Source organism: Theropithecus gelada, chromosome 14, assembly GCF_003255815.1.
Source record: "Theropithecus gelada isolate Dixy chromosome 14, Tgel_1.0, whole genome shotgun sequence".
In the NCBI taxonomy this organism is placed as follows: Eukaryota; Metazoa; Chordata; class Mammalia; order Primates; family Cercopithecidae; genus Theropithecus; species Theropithecus gelada.
In genome coordinates this window covers 85,835,271-85,840,017 of record NC_037682.1, presented here as the reverse complement: position 1 = coordinate 85,840,017, position 4,747 = coordinate 85,835,271, and positions in this window count along the sequence as shown.

Here is a 4,747-nt window from a genome sequence, read left to right as displayed (position 1 = left end):
CTCATTTAATAGCATAGAAAAGCAGAATAACAGAATGACGGGGAGAAGAGTTTTATAAGCTAAACAGCCTGGGCTCAAGTAAAGCTCTGCCACTCACTAACTCTGTGCCTCAGCTTTGCAATTTATAAAACAGATAGAATGAAAATAATAGTACCTTTTTGGCCAGGTGCAGTGGCTCATGCCTATAACCCCAGCACTTTGGGAGGCTGAGGTGGGCAGATCACTTAAGACTAGGAGTTCAAGACCAGCCTGGCCAACATGGCAAAACCCTATCTCAACTGAAAATACAAAAATTAGCCAGGTGTGGTGGGATGTGCCTGTAATCCCAGCTACCTGGGAGGCTGAGGCGCAAGAATCTCTTGAGCCCAGGAGGCAGAGGTTGCAGCAGACCGAGGTCACACCACTGCACTCCAGCTAGGGCAACACAGTGAAATCCTGTCTTAAAAAATTAAAAGGCCAGGTGTGGTGGCTCATGCCTGTAATCCCAGCACTTTGGGAGGCAGAGGCAGGTGGATCACTTGTGGTCAGGAGTTCAAGACCAGTCTGGCAATATGGTGAAACCCCATCTCTATTAAAAATGCAAAAATTAGCTGGGTACAGTGGCCCATGTCTGTAATCCCAACTACTCAGGAGGCTGAGGCAGGAGAATTGCATGGCCCAGGACACAGAGGTTGCAGTGAGCCAAGATCATGCTACTGCACTCCAGCCTGGGTGACAGATTGTGACTCAGTCTCAAAAAAAAGAAAGAAAGAAAAATAAAAAAGAAAAATAAACAATAGTACTTTATCCATGGGGTTGATTAACTGATTAAAGGACTAAATGAGTCATTACAGGTAAGGCGCTTAGGACAGCACTGGCTTTCTGGCTTCAGAAATTCTCCTTTATCTTCACAACAACCTGGTGAGATAGTATGATAATACTCAATTTAAAGATTAAGGAACCATAGTTCAGAGAGGTGAAGCAATTTGCTCAGGGTCACAAAGCCAATAATGCCATAGCTAGTATATGAATTCAGGAATGCTTCAAGTATAACCCAGGAATGGAATTCCTGGAATTAGTTCACACATGAGCTCCTATCATGCACAGGCACTGCAGATAAAGTGAAGAACAAGAAAATAAGATGCTGTTGGCTTAGTTGGGGAAAATAAGAAAGTCAAATATAAACAAATAGATGAATAAAGTAATTTCAGGTAGTAATAATGCAGTGAAGATAAAACAGACTGATGTCAATAAACAAAAACTAAAATTAACACAAATGTTCAGTAAAGATGAATGAATACACTGACTCTAATATATCCATAAAATGGAATCGCAAGGAATACAATATTGATACACACAACAAAGTGGATGAATCTCAAAATCATGATGGCAGGAGAAACCCAGACACAAAAACTAAATGCTGTGTGATTCTATGTATATAACTGTCATGCGCGTCCGTGTGCAGAGACCACCCACAGGCTTTGTGTGAGCAACAAGGCTGTTTATTTCACCTGGGTGCAGGCGGGCTGAGTTGGAAAAAGGAGTCAGCAAAGGGTAGTGGGATTATCCTTAGTTCTTATAGGTTTGGGATAGGCATACAAAGTACATTCTCAAGGGCGGGGAAAATATTACAAAGTACCTTCTTAAGGGTGGGAGAGAATATATCATATCAGTTAGGGTGGGGTAGGAACTAATCACAATGGTGGAATGTCATCAGTTAAGGCTATTTTCACTTCTTTTGTAGATCTTCAGTTGCTTCAGGCCATCTGGATGTATACGTGCAAGTCACAGGGGATATGATGGCTTAGCTTGGGCTCAGAGGCCTGACAATAACATTCCAGAAAATGCAAATGAATCTATATTAACATAAAACAATTCAATGGTTGCCTAGGGCTGAGGGCAGGGGAAAGAATAGACTGCACAGAGGAAACTTTTGGCGGTGATGGAAATATTCTGTGAAAGAAAAATAAAACTTCAGGCACCCAAATCTCTGAGCTAAATGGAAAAGCCAAGCTGGGAACTGCTTAGGGCAAACCTGCCTCCCATTCTATTCAAAGTCACCCCTCTGCTCACTGGGATAAATGTATATCTGATTGCCTCCTTTGGAGAGGCTAATCAGAACCTCAAAAGAATGTAACCATTTGTGTCATTTGTATCACACCTGTAATGCCGACGACCTGGAAGCCCCTCCCACTTTGAGTTGTCCCACTTTGAGTTGTCCCGCTTTTGCTTCAAGTTGTTCCGTCTTTTCTGGACTGTTGATTTCACATATGTTGATTGATGTTTCATGTCTCCCTAAAATGTATAAAACCAAGCTGTGCTCTGACCACCTTGGGCACATGTCATCAGGACCTCCTGAGGCTGTATCACAGATGTGCATCCTCAACCTTGGAAAAATAAGCTGAGACCTGTCTCAGATTTTTGGGGCTCACATTCCGATAACCACGGAGGGATTCTCAGTGGAGATGCCCTGACCTTTGACAAATCTCTTATCAGTGCTTAGTACCAGCATGAGCTAACTTTACGGTCAAACTAATAGCACAATTTGCTGAGGTCTGGGAGCACCCCCTCCAGAAAGGACCTGATCTCCCAAAATTTGGTCAAGATGTAAAGATTGTTTTGCTATACAACTCCCTTTTTTGGGAGTTTTATTTGTTTCCAACAAGAAAGGCAAGTTTTCCTGTTTCCATGATGATGGAAGGCTGGTAACTCCTTTATGCAGTTTGAGCTGGCTTCCAACGGGGAAGATGGGGTTTTCTCTCCTGCTTCTAGGATGGTGGAGAGCAGTCTTCTGCCTGAGACCCATTCCTAAGTAAATAGCTGAATTGGGGTTTTGTCTTGGCTAAAGCTAACAACCAGCGGGTTTTAATTTCTCCTTACCATAAGAGCGCTCAGTAATCATATAAGTTTTGTGATTGTTTGTTTTCCTTAACAGTTTTGTTGTTGTTGTACGTTTCTGATTTTGTTGTCCTTTTAATCTTTTTCCCATTGGGTTTTACCGATATTATCTGACTCACTCAAATCCAGAGGAAAGTTTCAAATTATGGGGAACAAGTCCTCTGAAATGGTTAAATTTCCCCCAACACATACCAAAAAACATAGTGTGGTAAGGTGGAGCAAAATGGTCAGAAAAAGAAAAATAAAAAAGAGGAAATATTTATTATTTTGATTTTGACTACTAAAGGGATTTTATTTATATAACATTTATGTAACATTTTGTGAGCCAGGTTAAACTAAAAGCAATGGCTGTTGCCCCACACTGCAGGTCAGTTCAATAGCTAAGGTTCTGCATTATTTTTTCCACCACAACAGGTTGGGTTTGGTTCCTAAATCAAGACCTTTCTGGTTTGATACTTGGTACTTCTGAAATAGTGCCTATTTGTCCTAGCTGAAATACAGTAATGAGATTTTAAAAGATTTTTTTAAGGAGTTCAGTGGTTAAAGTCAGCTTAATAAAAAACTAACATCCAAGATATGTGTGTCTGTGTGTGTTTGTATTTAAAAGATCAGGTTTTTTTCTCTCTTAGGACCTTGTCACTCGTTTTCTTTGAGCAAAAGTTATTTTCTTCTCAGTTGACTGAATTCTGTTTTCTTCATTTACTTCTGCTGTCTCTCCTTTTTCTCTTGCAACTTTTGCTGCATGAGGGACCTAAACTCATTTATAATAACCTGGGGTTTCTTAAAGAAAATGGAGAAGGTGCCAGACTCCCTTTAGGGGAGAAACCTGTTTTTCTTTATGGAACCTCAAGAGTATAAACAGACAAGTTCATCTCAGCTTTTAAACTGCTTTCTTTTGACCTGATTTATTGACTAAACTCATTATTGCAACACAAGCTATTCTTGTTTTTTTGTTGTTGTTGTTTTTTGACAGACTCTCAATCTGTCACCCAGGCTGAAGTGCAGTGACCTGATCTATTGACTAAAATCATTATTGCAACAGAGGTTATTCTTGGGTTTTTTTGTTTGTTTTTTCTTTTTTGACAGAGTCTCAATCTGTCACCCAGGCTGGAGTGCAGTGGCTTGATCTTGGCTTACTGCAACCTCCGTCTCCTGGGTTCAAGTGATTCTCCTGCCTCAGTCTCCTGAGTAGCTGTGATTACAGGCACCCACCACCATGCCTGGCTAATTTTTGTGTTTTTAGTAGAGATGGGGTTTCACCATGTTGGCCAAGGTGGTCTTGAACTCTTGACCTCAAGTGGTCTGCCTGCCTTGACCTCCCAAAGTGCTGGGGTTACAGGCATAAGCCACCATGCCTGGTCAATATTCTTGGGCTTTTAAAGAAGAGTATAGTTTAGACACTTAGAAATGTCTTTGTTTTTTAAAAAAAATTTATTTAAGTGCACTATATAAACATCATGTGGTCTAGCCTTATGATAATTCTTCCTTTTTGTAAACCCAGGATTCAGTATGAGCTCGCCCCAGAGCTCAGAGATCCAGTTAAAAGATAAGAAGTCCCGGCCGGGCGCGGTGGCTCAAGCCTGTAATCCCAGCACTTTGGGAGGCCGAGACGGGCGGATCACGAGGTCAAGAGATCGAGACCATCCTGGCTAACACGGTGAAACCCCGTCTCTACTAAAAAATACAAAAAACTAGCCGGGCGCGGTGGCGGGCGCCTGTAGTCCCAACTACTCGGGAGGCTGAGGCAGGAGAATGGCGTGAACCCGGGAGGCGGAGCTTGCAGTGAGCTGAGATCCGGCCACTGCACTCCAGCCTGGGCGGCAGAGCGAGACTCCGTCTCAAAAAAAAAAAAAAAAAAAAAAAAAAAAGC